At 44.4% G+C, this 20954-nt stretch overlaps 1 long non-coding RNA gene across 1 annotated transcript in view; it reads left to right on the top strand.

Moving 5' to 3' along the window:
• The window catches only part of LOC135905103 (uncharacterized), a 156237-nt gene that overhangs the window by 6077 nt on the left and 129206 nt on the right, over positions 1 to 20954 (top strand). The gene's annotated exons all lie outside the window — the stretch shown is intronic.

Raw genomic sequence — 20954 nt, 5'->3', positions numbered from 1 at the left:
TTTCCGATCTAAATGCACAGGAAAGGAGAAAGTGTTTCTCCCAGCAACCGCTGCACCGAATTTGCTGAGATTTGTCACATCTAAAGGATAGATTAAAATCAAGTGACTGTTCAAGCGAATTCTTTATTTCACCTGTCAATTTTACTATAAAAATTATTTAAGATTGCAAACTTTAGAGAAACGAAACTATGAACTTAACAACTCTCTAGCTCGGCAATGAAAAATGATATCAGTATTTTGGCAAACTCCATATATTAATACATTTAAAGCAGACAAACTTCATATATTGTACACCCCAGTGAAATATATTGCAAATTTTTTAATAGGACTATTTTAAAGCTCTTGTAAACATTGTATATCCATGTGAGCTGCTATTTAATATAGCAAGTTTGTCCGCTTTAGATGATTTCAGATGCAGTTTTACAATGCTGCGACACTTTTTTTTTTCAGCAGAACTACGAATTTGTAAACTTCGCGTTTCTAACTCTTCTTTTTTGTAAATTTACCAATTTTAGGCAATGTCTATTGAACACATAAAATCCTAAATCAAAAAACCGTTTCCTATAGTCACTAGAATGTAATGTTCCCTCTCAAGTGTAGCAAACTTGCTTAAAATTGGTCAAGGCGTTATCTAGAAAAGCATTTCTTCGTTGTACATGTATTTGAATAGGTAGTGTCTGAGTTGAGCCCGAGCCAAAGCTTCCTCTTAAGAGGAAGTTTTAGCTTGGGTGCTCCTATCTATCTACATGTAAGAGGAGAATTCGTTTTTCTCGGCAACAACTGAACCAAATTTGACGAGGTTTGCCACATTTAAAAGAAAACTTAAAGTCTAGTGACCTTTCGTTTCGAATTTTCGATATAGGTCGTCAACTTTTTGTTAAAAATTGGCAATAATCAAAAATCTCCAGGAAACGGAACTATCGCGTTTACAACCCTGTAACTCAGCAATTAAAAACTATATCGCAATTATGTGAATCGCGTCTAACAGTACATCTAAAGCGGACAAGATTGATATTATACATATGAATCTCAAAAAATGTAGTAATATGAAAACACAGCCTTTGCAGAACCCTTGTACACGAGGTAACGAATTCACGTAAGATATAAATTGACATATTGAATTCGTCCGGTTTGAATGATCTAATGGATGCCGTTCACAGAACAGCGTTAGCTGTTCTTGGCGCAGAGCTATGAATATGTAAACTCCGTGCTTCTATTTTTTTCCCGAACTTTCGTATTTTTGAAAATTCTTTTAACAAAATTCAGGCCCTAAATCGAAATTTCGCTTCCAACAGTCACCAGAATTTACCTTTATCTTTCAAATGCAACTAATTTCATTAAAATATTTCCAGGGGTTATCTCAGAAAAGCGTTTCTGTGCTTTACATGTATTTGAATAGGCCGCGTCGGAGTTGGGCCCGAGTTACAGCTTCCTTTTAAAACGAAGCTTTACCTGCAGAGTTTCTATATATACATATAAAACATGGAAATTGTATTGCTCGGCAATCCATTAAGCGATGTTATTGGGATTTGCTGCATTTAACATAATTAAAAGGGGATAACCTACCGACTCTTACGGGCTATATTTTATTCCCTTTACTCTTTACAAAGTTGTTGTAGAAATTCTGACTCATTGCTGCCGACGCCTTTGTTGAATTCTGTAAACTTTCTCTTGAAATGCTGTTAAATGTCATGATTGATTTTCATGGGGCATATTTCTTTGCTGCTATTGCCAAGAATCAAAATATTTCACACACACACGCACGCACAGAAAGTGGAGCATTACGTTTGCAGCTCTTCAACTCCATTATGAAAACATATAATATAGTTTAGCGAACTGCAATATTATGTTATGATATGTGCTTTATGTCAGCAGCGGTGCTTCACTTCCTTGTGTTTTTTTTTAATAATCGAAAGTGCACTAATGCACTTCTCTGTTAATACGTATTAAATATATATTAACAGAGAATATATATTAAATCCACTCCTGTTATAGCCCGTCAAAGGCTGACAGTATCATTAAATAAATAAAATAAGTAAACTTGAGAAGAATTCCGTTAAATATCCATCCCGGATAAGAAGTTCTATGCATGCGGATTTGTACGGAAGTGGTTTGGTCATATTCTTGTGCTCAGTGTTCGTGAAAACTGATACTAATTAGATCTAGAATGTTATTTATTCACAGGTGACAAGACACATCCGTAAAACTAAGTGCTTGTAGCATGTCGTGCTATGATGAGTAGATTCATAATCCAACGTCAACAAGCCAACCTACCACACGGTGTAACATCTTCATGTCTGTGTTTAGGCAAACAAAGCACTCGCTATCATTAAACAATGAAAATATGGTTACTTTGTTCAGGTACGTGAAGATACCGCTTTCGATATCTAACAGTCGCGATTACAGGGGATAGAAGGGGCGTTTTGACGTCTGTATAACGAACCAGTACAAAAAACCGGCCTGAAATAAACTGAACTATGTTCATGTCTGAAGAGGCTATGGAATGCAGTAATAATTCCGACATATGTTTATTTAGTTATATTTATCTCTAACGAAACTTACTAACATTCTGTTAGCGTTATCCGTTAAACACAAGCGAAAGGCGTCGCGTAAAGTGGGCTCACCCCAATAACGTTCCTTAATGCGGAAAAGCAAGCTTCTCGGTAACGTTCTTGGTTACGGACGTGCTTACAACTCGGAAACCGCCGGCAGGGTCCTTCAATACTTCCGCGTAACGCTATGGCAGCGCTTCATGTAGTGTCCGCAGTGGACGCACCGCGGCGCTGGCGTAAGTACTTAGAACAACGTAGACCGCAACATTTTGTGGGATATTCTGGAAGGGGAAGGCTTAAGTGACGATTGTCTACAGCTTTTGAGAGATATTTACCTAGAAAATAGCGTTTGCGTTTAATGGGAAGGGATGAGGAGCGAGGAGAAAGTTCATATCAACAAGGGACTGAATCACGGGTGCCCTTTATCTCCGCTGCTGTTTATTATGTAGATGGTGAGGATGGAGAGGGCGCTAGAAGGAAGTAATATCGGGTTTAATCTCTCGTACAAACAGGCGGGTACAGTAATAGAGCAGCAGCTCCCAGGTGTATTTTATGCGGACGACATTGTGTTGCTAGCTAACAAGCAAAGTGGTTTGCAACGTCTGGCTAATTTATGTGGGCAGGAAGGCAACAACTTAGGTTTGAAATTTAGTGTTAGAAAATCAGGTGTTATGGTATTCAATGAAAAGAGTGAAGAGACTGGAGATACATGGCCAGGAAATACCTCGGGCAACAAAATATAAATATCTTGGTATATGGATAAACGAAGGCAATAGATATATGAAAACACAGGAAAAAATAACAATGAAGGGGAAGAGAAATGCAGTCATTATGAAGCACAGAGCGCTAAGGGGATACAATAGGTACGAGGTCCTCCGAGGTATGTTTAAAGGTGTAATGGTTCCAGGACTTACTTTTAGAAATGCTGTTTCCTTTAAATAAGGGGTACAATCAGGGCTCAAGGGGAACCAAAGGTCAGTGGGTCGCATCGCATTGGGCGCTCACAGGAAGGCTACAAATGAGGCTGTGCAGGATGATATGAGCTGGACTAGTTTTGAAGTGAGGGAAGCTCGCAGTAAAATTGAGTATGAAGAACGGCTGAGGAATATAGAAGAAAGTAAATGGGGTGGGAAAGTGTTCAGGTATCTGTACAGGAAAAACATTGATTTACAGTGTAGGAAAAGAACTAGGAAGCTTACCAGCAAGTATGCGGCCTGTAGGGTGGGCAACACAGCAACAAAGAAGGTCAAGCAGAAAGTCAGAGAGGCTGAAATAATCTCATGGGTGGCGGCAATGGAAATGAAACCTGCCATGAGTAACTACTTGAGAGAAAAAAAAAGCGAATTCAGGAAAGAAACAATTTCTGATAACTCAAAGGGAAGCTCATTACTTTTCGAAGCGAGATCGGTATGCCTTAGAACACGCACCTATAAAGCGAGATATAAGACGGAAGAAGCATGTGCTTGCTGCGGTAAAGCTAGGGTGACTATGGAGCACGTTTTGTTATAATGTGAAGACGTCTACCCAGCGGTCGATTTAGGTGCCACTGGCCTCTTTGAAGCACTTGGGTTCAGCGAGACCAGTGGAAAAGTAAACATGTCCGCAATAGGCATTAGTAAGAGGCGATCGGAGGATTGGTGGAAGAAAAGTAGGGAAACGACAAAAAGCGGAGAGGTACAAAAGCACAGTTCGATATAGGGGATCAGAAAATTTGGGCGGGGTAGTTTATAATGTTTTTTTTCTATTTTTTTATCGTTTAACCTAGGGAGGATATTAGGCAGTATGCTAGGAGAATGCCAGCAAACTTTAGAGTAGGAAAAAATCCAGAGGCAGACATAGACAAAGAGACAGGAAGGTGGCGTATAATATCAAGAGCTTGGTGGCGCAACCCACGGTAAACCTCTCGGTAATCCCTCGGTAAACCTCCTTTATTCTTGTTCATTGCATAATGAGGGCGACGTCAATCGTAAAACGGTGCCGCGTATAATTTAAACACAAACGCGTCGCACATTAAATTATTTTGGCAAAAGTTCCCGTTGCGTGTTCACTCTGCAAACATGCTGAAATACCCGCCGTGGTTGCTCAGTGCCTGTGGTGTTGGGCTGCTGAGCACGAGGTCGCGGGATCGAATCCCGGCCACGGCGGCCGCGTTTCGATGGGGGCGAAATGCGAAAACACCCGTGTACTTAGATTTAGGTGCACGTTAAAGAACCCCAGATGGTCGAAATTTCCGGAATCCTCCACTACGGCGTGCCTCATAATCAGAAAATGGTTTTGGCACGTAAAACCGCATAATTTAATTTTTTTTTAACATGCTGAAATAAAGGTGGGAGAGCCGCCTTTCATCCTGAAAGATTTGCATGATCGCATGATATTGTTCACCTTCTACTTACGCCGGTGCCTCTGGTGCCGCCTGCTGTCCCTATATGAAACTTTAGGAAACTTTAGGGGAAGTTTCATGACCACCAGATTGACGCTCGCATATGTAACATGTCGCCAGGCACTTGTGACGGTGCGATTTTCAAAGCCTATGCACTACAGCATTGCAATTTGAACTTCATTTAATTAAGTGTTTTATACTTATTTACTATTATTTTTAACTCTCTATAGGTGGAGGGATGAAAGTGAAAAGCTTTCGGAACACGATAAGAAAACGCGTTTTATCTGCAGACAACACAGCGCTAGTCATGCAAGCCAAATCTTTGTCCCGCAATGATTTGTTGTTATGCTTGTTTTACTAGTATTTATGACAATAGCAGCTGATTTAAGACCATAAAAAAAATACACCTGACTTCTGTACACTGTCCGGTTTATTTATGTCGGCGTGCTGTATTTGTTATGCGCCTTGACTGCCGGTATTCGGAGGTGCAGACCTCGTCAAGCCTCATGAATGGCTTTTTGTCTGTACCCACCGAGTGTCTTTGATACTGAAATAAAATTGATTGATTGATTGATTGATTGGTTGATTGATTGGCTGATTGATTGATTGATTGGCTGATTGATTGATCGATTGATCGATTGATTGGCTGATTGATTGATTTATTTATTTATTTATTTATTTATTTATTTATTTATTTATTGAATGATTGATTGATTGATTGATTGATTGATTGATTGATTGATTGATTGATTGATTGATTGATTGATTGATTGATTGATTGATTGATTGATTGATTGATGTCGTCTTGGAGCGCCCACACCAAGAGCGCTCCACGGACCAGAACGACGTACACGCAGACAGCACCATGTACCAACCCGGCAAGAAGAAAGAGCCACAGTAAATAGCACCTAAGAAGAAGCACCTGAATCAACAGACAGCGTCACTGAAGTGTAGGGAGCACGGCTCTTTGCGTCGGGCCTGGGACACGAGCGGAGCCTGGTGGATCGGGCTAAAGCGGCGGCAACCTATCGCGGCTTCCTGGCCTAGGGAGACCGCCCTCCTCTGGCTAGCAAGGATTAGTCTTTGCTGGACGTTGCTAAAATAAACGTTTATTTGTCTCTCTCTCTCTTTCTCTCTGCATGCAGCTTACATACAATCTCGCCGTGTAGATTGCCGTCTTGTTCCTGCAGATTTCCGAATTTCACCACTTCTTAGGTGTTATTATTGCCGGGCACCTTCCATGGAGCCCCCCCTGTATCTGTCTGTAGCGTAGTCTAATTTCGATTGTACATATAGTGAATGATTGATTGATTTGTGGAGTTTATTGGCCCAAGGGCCAGGTGTGGTCAAAGAGCGCCAAGTAGATGATCCATGCTTGTCAATGATATGTGAGTGTTGACTGTGGGGAGTATATGATACACGGCTGCATAGTGGCCTAAAAATATTCGCTAAAAAGTGGAAAATATACATATGGTGCAATGTGGCTGTAAAAGGGCCTAAAATTTATTCGCTCTGAAGTGCATAAAATACAAGTATAAAAAATCACAGGGATTGATCGTGTCTGCGATGAAATACATATAATGAAGTTCCTGTGCGGAAAAACCTGAAGCACGTCGGTACGGTCCATGATGCAGCTGTGCAGAGTGGGCTTTTTATGGTGCACCTTGCCGGTTTCGGCTGACACGTGTAAAACAAATAGTCGTGCCCTCGAAGATTTGCAAGGCCAGGCTTTACCGACATGTCTTGGAATACCACGATGTGTCTCGACTCGTGGAACAATCATGGTTGCTAGAGTCTACTTGGTTCCAAAGCATGTAACGATTGACAGCCTTAGAGCACACATTCGGCATCCGTGTCGCAAACCCAGTCGCTCTGTTGCTGCTTTGCCAGGACAGAGATTTCAAGCCACATTTTCCGAGCTTGTTGCGATGCATCATGGCTACTCTCGGTCAGGCCTTGCTACACCAGTAGCAAGACCACTGTTACCCCTGTGGTTCCTACGACAGCCACAAGTACGCCTCATGATCCCGGGGATTACAAAAAAGATCCGCAATTCAACACTGGCTCTACGCCAGTTGACACTGTCAATAATGAACGAGGCATGTGAACAGAGAACGCACATTTACACCGATGGATCTCAGCCAGCAGCTCCACAGGCGCTGTTATTATTCTGGCCTTGCAAGTCACAATTAAGTTCAAAGTGTCCCACAGAACGACCTCGACGGCAACAGAACCTGCCGCCCTACGTGCCGCCGTGAATTACATCGTACAAGCAAAACCTCGAAAGTGGGTCGTTTATTGCGACTCCAAGGTCCGCAGTGAGCCTTATGAGGCAAAATCCATGAACAACTGGTGTTTGAGAAACGTTCTCCATCAAGCTCTCATAAACGGACATGACACCATCTTCCGATGGCTTCCGGAGTACTGTGCTATCGTAGGACCTGACTTTACTTATGATGCCGCCCGGTCAGCCCATGAGCAAACCCTGACAGTTCCTGTACCCTTATCAAGGACAGACTCTGCGAAGGCTCTTCGTTTACTTGCTCAAACCAAGATGGAAACTTCGTGGAACACCCCGATTTTCTCCAACTGCCGTCTCCACCGGCTGAATCCTACACTGAAGCTGCAAATTCCATCGAACTTCTCCCGCCATGATGCAACTTTACTGTGCCGCCTCTGGTTAGGGGCGGCTTTTACGAAAGCCTACTCATTCCTTAGTCACACGCCGATCTGTGACTCATGCAACTGTGAAGAGACGATAGAGCACATGTTGAGTTTCTGTAATTTTTATGAGATCGTACGCGATGGTCTTCGGAGTGTGCTAAACTGATTAGACAACTGACCATTTTCAGAGACCAAGATTCTCGGACGATGGCCCCAAGCGTCGCATGGTTTACAAAGCTCCGCGGGCATTGCTACGATGCATGAAGTCTACTGGCCTCAGTGATCGATTATAAGCGTGAAGTTATGGACAACCGCGTGTGTTCGCACTGAGAGTACCTTCTTCCTTCCCTGTCCTTTATTTCTTTTCATCCCTTAAACCGCTTCCCCCGCGTAGGGCAGTAAACAGGACGCGCGTCTGGTTAACCTTGGCGTGTGTGTGTGCGTGAGTGCATCTGTATGTGCGTGTGTGTCTTATTTATTGCAGTGTGCAAACCGTGATGAACAAGTTAAAGTTGCCCGATAAACAAACTACTGCCACTCACGATGACATACGCTATAAAGTGAGCACACATTCACTCGTTGCTACAGTCACAGGGCCTGACCCTGTGAATGCTGCTAGCACTGCCCCACAACCACACTTCATTCAGGTGAAGAAAGTTTGCATTAGGAGCTCACTCTCCGAGTTCTCGAAGTCATTTAAACGGGCCACATTCAGGATAGCGTGTGAAAATGCAAAAGTATTTCCTTCGTATTTGAAACTATGCCTTACTCTAGGGCCTACCGAACAACCCTCCTCCATGTCGTATTCTCTCATCTCACTAAAAAAAAAATTACTTGTATGTCCCACTGCGCTGTGCAATATGCTTTAAACGGGTCACTTAACCTCCGGAGAGCCAAACACAGCTATGGAATACGATCCCTTTTCAAGATGGTTTTTATTGTCTACTGCTATGTTACGAACAGCAAAGTCTTTTTTTAAAATTTAGATACCACGTTCAGATGCCAAAAGATGCATCTCCATGTACGTAGAAGAAATGACTATGGTAAAAACTGTGGTTCATTGCCTAAGCGCACAGATGAATGAATGAATAAAGCCTTTATTTTAAGGAAGGGGACGGCTCTAGGCCGCTGATGGGGATTAGGAGGGAGCGCACAGATGGAGATGTAAGTATGCGTCTACGTACATTGCCCTGTTGGTGTTGCATCCTGGATTTTCGCACAATTTTCAGGAATTCGAAACCCACTTCGAGGTTGCTTTTACGCCACCTGTGATAACATAGATGTCTGTAATGTCTATATATGCAACATGTCTATATGTACCACTTAAGAAGGAGGAGAGACCCCGCCCAGATGACCGAAGCGCGGCAGACGATTGCCTTAGCGACTAAAGAAATAGTCCCGCTGACGTGACTCGGCCCAGTTCGAAGCGCAGGCTAACATGTTCTCCGTCGGCGGGGTCACTGGCCGTCGGGCTCATGACGTCAGTCTAGAGTGCGCGCCCATTTGTGGAGGCTCGTGTACATCCGCCTTTGAGGGGGGGAAATGCCACTGCCTCCTAAAGTTGCACATGACTGTATATCAAGTTAGGGACGAATTTCTCGAAAGTAGATGACAAGAATTTAGAGTAAAGCATGTTCCTACAGTTCCACATGCAGTCGACTTCGTATCCAGGAAGGTTATATTGAGTAATCGCGTTGAGCTAATTTTGAAAAAAAAAATTGAAGGCCATGTTCAATAGTGTACGAGCTCTAAGGGTCTCAGGAATTTAAATGCAGCATAAATATATGTATTTTTTTCTTTATTCAAACATATTGTACCTTAGTAAACTAGGGCGTACAGTTCCGATAAAACTCGTTTGCCAAGTTGAAGTTTTTTGTTGTTCTTGATCTTTTCTCGGAACGCGTAGGTTCGACAGACGCTGCTTGATGTATCTTTGCGTGGTAAAGCGTCCCGTGATTGTGACATGCTTCCGTGATTATGTACGTATTTTTGCTGCGCAGCTTTCTTTCATTAAAAATTGTTTAACGTGAGCATCGTCTCGCTCGTCTCATGTCCCTTTAAACTGTGCTTTTAGTTAAGGTGACTCGTCCCTTTAAAAAAAAAGAATCATGCCATCGAAAACTGATGCTGCCATCTTTCTGTCACGTTCTACTGAGCCTGGCTACTGAATACGTCATGGATTGATATATGCGATTAGCATTATTTTCCCATTTCAGGCACTTTGCGTTTATCCGTCTGTCTAGCCTCTTACTCCGTCCCAGTGACACACGTCGTCTACTAGCTAAGTATGCGCTCACGCTCGTGATCCCGTCGTAGTCGTTCCAATTAACATAACTCGTCCCTTTAAAAAAGAATCGTGCTATCGAAAACTGCTTTCGCGTTATGTAGAGCGTGTCTGTTGAAGACGTGACGTATTTGCATATACGATTAGCATTCTTTGCCTAGTTCAGGCACTTTGCGTTTATCCGTCTATCTAGCCTCTTACGCCGTCCCAGTCACCCACGTCGTCTACTAGCTTGGACTACTAAGTATGTGCTCACGCTCGGAATCCCGTCGTAACCGTTCCATAGCCGTCGTTCCATGATACAAAACGACGAACAGCGCGAAGGTCAAGGACTGCGAGAGACGACATACACTGCGCAGTGTATGCTGTCTCTCGCGGTGCTTGTCCTTCGTGCTGTACGTCGTGTTTTATCAATAATTACCAACTAGCCCAAGCAACCACCCTAGTTCGTCGTCCCAGGTTCGTCATCCGATTCTCGTCATACCTGCGTCGTCATGGTAACGCCATGACACCGTCATCGTCATCCTGTTGTCCTGCTGCCGTCATGGTCATGGCCGACCCAGGCGAGCGAGTGCCGTGTGCAAAGGTCGCCGATCCCGGAGGCAGTGTACGTTGCATATAGCCGAAGCAGGGAAAATCTCTGAAGGACCACTATACAGGTTCTGAATAATGCTGCCTTCATCAGTACGGAATGTTGCTAATTGCTTTGACGTCGACGGTCATCGAGGGATAGGTACTGCAGGAATTCTTTTGTTTTCTCTAGGTAGTTCTTTTTATTCCCGAAGGCATTGATACAGACAGCCCTACGATGGCCAAAGTTGTCATGCTTCGCTGATAATATGTCGTCAACCTATTTGACGTCCACAGCAAGACGAAGGTTTCTTCCAGAGATCTCCGATTGCCGCAGTCTTGCACCGACTGACACCACCCTATACCTGCCCAGTGCCCATTTCCTAACTTTATCACACTACCTATCTACCGACCAGCTTTCCTTCTTTTGGCGTCTATTATTGAACTAATGAACCGCCTGTTATTTTTCCTGTGCATCACGTAGCCTGCTGTTACGTTTCGCCTCCGACGTGCGGTATAGCCGGCGCGGATGCAACGGACGCGGGGTATTCGTTCACACCGGCGGACATTTTGGCCAGTTCAGCGCTGTCCCAACGCCTGCTAAGTGCGTTCAGGCATGTTTCAATGCCACGTGTGTGTGTGTGTGTGTGTGTGTGTGTGTGTGTGTGTGTGTGTGTGTGTGTGTGTGTGTGTGTGTGTGTGTGTGTGTGTGTGTGTGTGTGTGTTGGTGCCCACGCTTGTCAAAGCGCGGCAGCCGGGGAGAGGAGCTCCCCCACTGTGAAGCGAGGAGGTCTGACCGGCGCCGGCCCGGCGGATACGTCACTTCTTGTCACAACGTGTCCGTGCGCCGCCGTCACGGGCGCCTTTTCCGAGCTGTTCCTGCTTGCCCTCGACTCCGAGAGTATAAAAGCAGCTGCCCCCGGACGCCAAGAGACAGGCTTCGATTTCTTCCGTCGAGTAACGTGGTCTCCCGTTTCTCTACTTCGGTCGACCTGACCGGCCGCTATTTTGCGATGCTAAAATAAACAAGTTGTTCCTTTAGCAGTCGACTCATCCTTTGCCAGGACATTCGGATGCTTCCAGCTGTGCCCCAGGCCACCAGGCCAACGCTACCCTTGGGCCTTGCGACCCATTTGCAACACTGCCCAACTCTTACTCATTACCTAGCCTGCCCAACTGCATTACTAGCCTCCTTTGCTCCCTCGTCATTGCGTAGTCCTTAGCTTCTTCTGCTCAACCTTCCTTGTTAACCGCCAAGTTTCTAATATATGGCAGTAACGAAATTTCCGCAGAATAACATCGGGCTACTTAACTGTCCAGCCGGGGATCGCCCAATCCAGACTATGAGGACAAAGCCCATGCCCGCAGCTGCTCCTACTTACCTTTCCGTGTGCGACCATCGGACATCGACACCAATCATTCGACCACCTGATGGTGAAAGATGTCACGGAAGCCAAGCTACTTTTTTTTTCTTTTCTTAACGATAATAAACACAGTGCCATTTTAAGGGAACAGGAACATTTTACCTGCACTATCTTGGCATCCGTTCAACGCAGTGGTGTCCTACTCCCCTAGCCAGGAGCACAATCCTAAAAACAAGGACAGAAACAAGGACAGGAAGATTTGACACTTGTTTTATTTCCTGAGCGTACACAGTCACATATTCTCAAATCAAAGGAAAAGTCGCAGAAAGTCTGTCGAAGGGAACATTGGCTCTGTCATGCCCGGACACAATTCTGCATCAAGGGAAATTAGCACAGATTGTTCACCTTTACTTACGGTCAAAAAGAGTACATTTTTAAGAACAAAAAAAGAAATAAATAAACGACGTTTTCTTTTTTAAGTTATAACGCAAATAGTACAGCAATTATTTAGAGAGTAATTGTTTTGCCGAACGATTCACAACTGAGAACTCGCTCCAGCGTATTGAAAAGGCTACTATAGGCTATAGGTTACGTTTTCCCGCGCCTTAATCCCAATTTTGAGGCACCAAAATCAGCGCACGCGATACGCTGGGCATTGCACGGTTAAAGCACCAGCGAAAACCATGGTACAGATGGAACGGCGACAATGTTGGCAAGGACCACCACAAGGACCAAACAACATGGCACGACAACATGGCACGACGACGTCATACACGTTGAGGCGCCAGGATCAAACCTTGGTTCGTGAATGACGTAGCTTTCTTTTTTCGTTCCTGGGGACTTCTACAAAAGGAACGTGAGGATCATGTCTACAACAGATGCAGCAACTGAAATTGCGGTTACGGTTAATACAGTCATTATGGTGTCTTTACAGACCGAGAAGAGCACAGAACATGCTACAAAAGCTAGAAAGGGTTCCTTTCGCAGCCGCCCGTTCCAATCAACGAAAATATAATTTCTTCCAGTTGTCGAAATTACGCTGTCGACTGGCCCAAATGTGGACCTGCGGTTCTTTTCCGCGAGTCGTTGGTCCACCATCCTCATCGGCAGGGTGTTCTTACTTTTTCTTCACGTTCACTGCAGAAGGAAAACCATATCATGTGCTCTCACCCTCCCTGCGTCAGCTAACCCCCGTCTTGGTTATCAGCCCTGCTCATTACGTGGCCTGTGCAGCTACATTTCTTCCTTTTTTAATGTCAACCACGATGTCGGCTACCCCCCATTCGCTCTCCATTTCCCGCCGCTGCATTCGTCTCTCTTAAGATCACGCCTGTCGTTTTTCCTCCCCATTGCTCGTTGAGCCTAGGGAACTTACATGCAAGCTCTGTTTTAGGGTGATGACAACACCAAAATTTTGGCCGCTATTTACCGCCAGATTTGGTGAGTAGCCATTTTGATTCCCAATCTTGCTATAAGTCGCGGCGCATTCCTGTTTTTTTTTTTTGTCACCCTCTGATGTATCCATGCTGGTATGCGATCTGTTAAATTTCTTAATTTAGTTTTATATAAATGCGCGCACGAAACCTGCATATATATTTAATATACTAGTTGCCTTTCCCTTTCTTTTTTTAACGCATCAAACTTATTTCTTATTGCATTTCATGCGAGCGACACTAAGAGCAACAAGTTATAAGGCATGGTGGCGTGCTCGTGGTGTAGTATTATGAATGGGAATGGAATGGGAACGGGAATGGGCAAGTATAGAATGGGAACTGCATTAACCACTGCAGTTGCCTTCCACTTGTACGTAATATACAGTGTATCCAAGGTAACTTGAGCCAAGATTTTAAAAAATGAAGTGCGCGTCGGAAGCGAATCGAACCGAACGCATAGAGGTGCCGTGTGCTGCACTAAGACACACTCTGTTTTTGGCTGATGGGGCCAAAGTTTATTGAAAAAAAAAATTAATTAGTTTCACGTCACGAAACGTTGCGGGAAACGTGGTCTGTCGGCTGGTCTTGCGCCATTTCGATTCCCACAGCTTATATTTTGTCAGAAAAGTTTAACCCGCTAATTTGGCTGTCGGCGGCAAGGTACCCTTACAAAGGCTGTTACCACCCTAAAAGAAAGCTTGCATGCGGGCTCCCTAGTTGACCCCACGCATGCTACCTGAAGGCATTAAAGCTGCCGGATTCGAGACCCTCGGCTTTTCCTTGCTTTCTCGTTCACGCACGCACGCACGCACGCACGCACGCACGCGCACACACACACACACACACACACACACACACAAACACGCGCGCGCGCGCGCACACACACTCGCACGCACACACGCACGCACACACATACACGCACTCAGACTCAGACGCGCACACGCACACACACTTACTGCCTGTATGTACTTACAGCCAGTATTTTTTTCATCACGAAGTATTTAGTTAATAGTTTTTAATTAGTGACAATTATAATTATTGCTTGAATTGCAAGAATATTAATAACAATGTTGCAGGGCACCTTAAATAAACTCCAAATCAATCATTTATTTCGTGCTGAAGTGGTCCTGGTTGTTTTTTCCAAGAAAAAACAAAAGCCCACGAAATACGCGAAACACGACATGAGATGCGCCCTCGCACGCCGCTACTCAAGCGCCTACAAGCAACCATTGAAAGATATACGGCTGCATTCTCTTATCGCCGCGTCGTACAAGGCTCCGCTACGCTTATCAATGCGTCAGCGGCGTGTTCTCTTGATGCCGCGACCATCTCATAGCGTGAAGCCCTGTATCGAGCTGCCGCCGCTGGTCAAGCCGCGTATGCGCGGCTATTCGCTTGGGGGCGCTTGAGTAGCGGCGCGCGAGGACGTATCTACTTCGTATTTTGGATGTTTCGGGCGCTTTTGTTTTTTCTCGGAAAAATCAACGAGGCAAAGCTTTCTTTCTTTCTTTATTGGTTTATTTAAGACAATGAACAGTTTATCTTAGGGAACACGGACACAAGCTGAGCACTAAACAAATGCTTGATCCTGAGGTGATTTGACGTGCCGCACAACTTTGTAATTGATGGGTTCGCGACTCAAGCAATAATTAAAAAGTTCAGTAATTAAGAATAATTAATTAGGTTATACTTCGTGATGAAAAGAAATGCTGGCCGTAAGTACACACATGACTACGGCTACTATGCAGTCGGTACGATTTCTCTAGAGCTCTGGGGTATTTTAAAAATCTCGGTCCAAGTTAACTGGGACACCCTATATATATATTGTGAGCACAATATTTGCATGTCAGCTTCCTCATCTGTATACCATCATCACCACTAGCGGTGAATTCTCTGTTTTAATGACTCGGAATATTCGACAATAAAGCGTTCCTTGGAAGATATATAGAGATATATACATACTAGAGAGAGAGAAGGGGAGAGAGAGAGAGAGAACAGATGACATTGCGAAACCGTTGACCCGGCGAAGTAGTCGCTGCGCCGACCCCAGGATTGTTGCCCTGCTGCTGGGACAAGCGCGCTGCCCACGTGGAGGCGTAATGACGCCGCTGACCTTCATACTGCAGCTCTGCAGTTCAAGGGGATACTGCCGCATCGAACGCCGGGTTGTTTGCACGAACACTCATTCCCGCTCTGCTTTTGGGAGCTTTCAAGCGAATTAATGCACTTGTGCGTAACCAGAGCAATCGCCATTGCAAGACTCCATACCCTATTTAATATTTGACCCCAGAGGGACGCCAACGAAGAGCGGTGATTGATTGATTGATGGACTGATTGATTGATTGATTGATTGATTGATTGATTGATTGATTGATTGATTGATTGATTGATTGATTGATTGATTGATTGATTGATTGATTGATTGATTGATTGATTGATTGATACACTGCAGTGTAGCGCTCCTGATTAATTTTGACCACCAGCATTTCGTTAACGCGCAAGCAGACCGAAGTAAACGAGAGTTTGTGCCATTCGCCCCCACACCGCATGTGGCCTTCGGTATGTGCCCTGATAGACAACTTGGGGCCGCCGGGTATGTGCAAGGGCGCAATGCGACACTCTTGGGCAGTGCCCCAGAAAGGATACGTCCCGCTGAGTATGCGCTCGGATAACACAAGCATGCAGAACAAGGCGCAAGAAGAGGCATATTTCCGTCATATTCGTCGTTACGTTCAACCTGCGTCGTTTTCGTGCAAACATCATTAGCGTTAAGTTTTGCACAGGATCTGCTTTGACCGTTGAGCAAACATCACAGACGGTTTCGAATCGATTCTTCACGTGAGAACGCAAATCACACGCGCAAGTGCTTCTGGCACTGTCTGACGGTGTTCGCTGCGTACGCGCGAGACTGGCAGAGAAAAAAAAATTGCAGAGAAAAAAAAATTACATTGAGGTTTTACATGCCAAGATTACGATATGGTTATGAGGCACGCCGTAGTGGGGTGATTCCAGATCAATTTTTACCACGTGGGCTTCTTTAACGCGCAACCAATGCACGGTATACACGGCCGTTCTCGCATTTGGCCGCCCTCGAAATGCGGCCAACGCGGCCTGGATTGGATCACGCGCCCTGGGGCTAAGGAGAATGGCAGATTTGAATATTATAACAGCGCTAACACGTGCATTCACAGAGGAACAAGGACGAGACACAAGCGCTGTGTCTCGTCCCTGTTTCTTTGTGGATGCATGTGTTAGCGCTGTTATAATTTTCAAATCAAGTATGCACCAACTCGCCCCGAAAGTAGTTTTAATGGAGAATGGCAGAGACTGCATGGCCCTTCCGATACAATGCGTCGATAAGGAACCCCTATCTGATTAGTTTGTCTTTGGGTCCTTGGCTCGACGCAAACAGCCTAGCCGTGATTACACGAGGAGATGCAGCTCTTCTTCAAGCCACTGGACTAGACACAAGGATTTGGAGATATCGCAAAGTGGTGGATTTGTATTGGTACGCACCTCCTTCTTCTATCAGCATCAGCATCGTTCCTCTTCCTTCCCGTCTGTTTTCGCAAGCGCCGAGCAGCAGGCCAGAGCAAGTTAGAGCACAGGCCGACCTACCTCTGCCCTTCTGTAAATTGCAACGACGTTGCAACATGACATCTATACAGATGTGTTTCACTTTCGAGAAAATAGCTTTTTTGCGTCCAATGCAATGTGGTTCCAGGGCCGGCTTTCCTTGCGACACTCAGTTTACCGAATTTTGTCACGATATCGCCGCATTTCTGAACTCCGTTATGTAAGTTTACTGTATATTTTGAGACTTTCGAAAAGCATTGAATAGAATATATCATATCCTGTTGCTATAAAGCTGTCTTAACAGCCTTCTGAAGTGGCCGGAAGCTGAACTTTTTAAAAGAAACGAATGTGCTATTCTTGGGGATGTCCGCTCATCTGACGTTGTTCCACACGGGTGCGACTTGGGCCCTTGCTTTTTTCTTATATTTATTAACAATATGACTAAACACTTGTCTTGCCAAGTTAGCTTATATGCAGATGATTGTTATATTTACCGTGATGTGAAGTACACAGTGAGCAGCTACGAAAGGATCTGAACAATTTTAAGCCTTGGTGTTTCAGTTGCAACATGACTCTCGATCTGTCCAAATGCAATCTGTTAAGATCCATGAAAAAAAAAACGTACCCCCCCCCCCCCCACCCCCACCCGCGATGGCAAGCTATGCCATGAACGCAACATAGTTAGTTCCTTGTGAAGGAATAAAATTACTTGGAAGTTATTTTTTCTAGCAACTTAGCGTGGAATGAAGACTTAAATTTTATTGTATCGAATGCTAGCAACACATTGAACTTCTTGAGACGCAATGTTAAAGAAGCACCGGCCTGTCTAAAGGAGCCCCTATATATGTGGAGTGTACGCTCACTTTTAGAATATGCAGGTAGCACTTGGGGCCCTTTTACTGTCCAGTTGCGCGCGGTCAGTTTAGATACAGCTGATTATTACTATTTTAAAAGGCCATTAAATTTCAGAAATACATTAGGATGGCCTCTTCTTGAAGACAGGCAGAAGCGTTTACGTTTGTCTTTGTTTTATAAAATATTTAATTAATTTGCTTAACGGGCATTTAAAAAGAAAACTACATGCTAGAGTCTACATATGCATCTGCCCGTACTGATCACAAATTAAAAGTGCGCCAGTTTGCTACCCGAATAAATCTATTTAAGTATTCCTTTTTTTGCGCACGAAACGATTCAACAATGCAATGAGCTCCCTCAAGAAATTGTCTTCGCTTCCCATCCAACGTTCCGATTGGTGCTTCACTTTTATTTCATGTCAGCCTGGGCACAGATGAATGTTATTATTTGTGCTTTCTTTTCTTCTTCCTAGTCATTTGTGCTTGGCTCTTTCTGACCCTTTGTTGCGTTTTATTATTTTTGAACCACTTTTCAATGTTGCTGTTCTGTAGAGAATTCCAAATAATGCGTTGCCAATGTGCGCTTCGTTACGTATTCCTGTTTCTTTGTATCCGAATGTTAACATTCCTCCTAGACTGATACCCCACACGGTCGCTGTATTGTAAATAAATGAATGAATGTTCCTATCCCTTCATATAGGCGTGTAATACGTTGAGTCTTTATTTATATTTAACATTCAGTTCGATTCAATTCGAAGTCCTTGCATAGATAGCTGTGCCCTCTTCAGAATCCACGCTGTTAACGGGACTCGCATGACTCCGAAACCCACCACTGGATGGCGCCTCGAGCGAAGAGCGGCGGTCGCCGGTGGTGGCGCTGTTGTCGATGGTCTGGTCGAATGTGAAGCGTTTCTCTTGGCATTCACCGCGTGCCTTATGGTACGTGAACGTGGGCACATGAAGCAACGCAGTGAATACGGAGAGTTGAACGCGAGGGGCCCCCTTTTTTCCGAGATGCCGAGGGGAAAAGCTCCGCTCGAAGCTTTCCGTTCGCTTTACTTTAGTCGTTATTTTGGCAGTGGGACCCCTGTGGGCTTTGCTTGGCTGTTGCTTGACCATCCGGGAGTGTAGTGACCAGCTGTTCTTGTAGCCCGTGGTGAGTGACGAGGCCAACAGTGGCCGGGGTACTCACCGAGGGGGCGCGTCGAGGCCTTGCTCCTTGGGTGTTCGAGGCCCGTGCTCAATCGTGCAGGCAAGACCAGGGTAATAATATGCATACAAAGTATGGGGGACAGAAACACTGATAACGGGCTTGAGTAGATGCAAGGCTTTCGCAAAGCGATGGGATTAGGTAATTTTCCAGGCAAATATTAGAGTAACGAAAGCGTGCAACCCCGTCGAAGTGCGTGCTGGTTATGATGCTTGTGCGAGACACGCGTTTTCTACGAGTGAACTGTGCGACTTACCACCCGCATCATCCTGGAGCATAATGCAGGGTTTTGGCGCTACAAACGCTATTTACAAAACTGCATGCTGATGCATATACCATTGGATGCATTAAAGTACCACCGCACTATTAAGGGTTGTTTTCGAAGGTTGTTATACAAATGGTTGCAGCAATCGTTCAGCGATTTAATATACAACGTGCAACGTGGCAGCATTCCATGAAGAAATCGTTCGGACATGCACATGTGTTTCGCCTCAATGCCGGAGGGCCAACAGTTAAAGCAATTTAAAAAAAATATTAGTCGGTCATAATTATCGTAAATAATAACAAAGCTGAGTTCAATAAATAAATGTGAGAGGGATGTGCGTAATGAAGAATCAAGGGCAGAATTCACAAAGCAATGTATTCGTATATACTCACCATGCATCGCGATTGGTTGGCACTTTCTTTTATGAAATATTTAGGCGTAAGAATTTTAATTCTTTTGTGGATACAGATCCCCAGAAGTTCCGCAAAACATTTTGTTTTTGATCGTTTTTTAAACGCGGCGTTCGCTACCATAATTCGAATTTCCTTAACAACTTATAAAGATTCACGTAGGATCTTCTTCAAGATATTCTGATGAATCTCGTTGCCTTTCCCGCAATATAAATCATAATAGCAGCGCTCAGATTTTCAATTTGGAAACTTTCCTTGCTAAGAGTTATCGTACTATAAAGATGATTCGCTTCTTATTAGGCTATTGTTTAAGTGGATCGATATTTTTTTTAAACACGGTGCACTCAAGCGCGGTCAGTATACTACTTTACATTGCTTCAGTTGCGAACGAAGCTTCCAAACGAATGCTTCCAAGCGAACGGTATAGTAATTACAGCTGCTGTGATGCTGCACCAAATCAATGGAACAGTGAGTATCTCGTGCCTCGGTATTGAGATAACCTTCCCAAAACCACCTTTGTCACTAAACACGTTTGCAGCTTATATGTGAGCAAGTACTACATCCCACTACGAGTGTTCATTTCTACTATCACGCTATTTGTTTCGCGCAGCAGCACGCTAACTTGTTCCACGTGTCGGCATACGTTTTCTAAAACCTGAATGGCAAGCTTTCACTTTGCTACGCTGCACGTATCTAAGCGGTGAAAGTAGCATCACTTACTTCAGTATTGTAAGCGTCAGAGCGAGTGCGTATAATAAATTTGTTTACCTGGGAATGTCTTACATGGGCAATCCCCTGCCTATAAATCATCCGCCTACAGTTTTCCTGAGACCCGAAGACAGGTCCCAAACACAATTGCTTTTTCAGCTTCGTTATTATTGCCGAATGGTACGTTACGAGCAGGCGAAACAAATTTTTCATTTACGTACCACGGTTCGATATTGAAAGCAACGTCTCCGGGGAGAAAGTAATCTTGTGCTCACGCATGCTTCTTATGGTGAAAACTGCTTTTGTTTGCTACTAAAGACAGACCTGAAGATGCGGCGACGCGTGCTGGATTGGCGAGTGAATGACAAGTGTTGTACTTCCGCGACGTCTCGCGGTATTCGAAACGCAAACCTCGCAGTCACGTCTTCATCGTCTGTGGCGACCCGACGGTTAAGATCATATTAGTACCGATACTCGAGAAAGGTGACGGCAATGAATACGACGAAAACAATCCTGTACAATTCCACCTGCATCTGGCTTAATATCCAGGTTACTTATTTTACGTGAGCACTTCGAATTTAATTTTGAGCAATGTGTTATCTATTGTACAAGATCTCTCAGGCGGATACGAATGTATGTATGTATGTATGTATGTATGTATGTATGCATGTATGCATGTATGCA

Source organism: Dermacentor albipictus, chromosome 6 (assembly GCF_038994185.2).
Source record: "Dermacentor albipictus isolate Rhodes 1998 colony chromosome 6, USDA_Dalb.pri_finalv2, whole genome shotgun sequence".
In the NCBI taxonomy this organism is placed as follows: domain Eukaryota; kingdom Metazoa; phylum Arthropoda; class Arachnida; order Ixodida; family Ixodidae; genus Dermacentor; species Dermacentor albipictus.
This window is presented reverse-complemented; position numbering and strand designations above follow the sequence as displayed.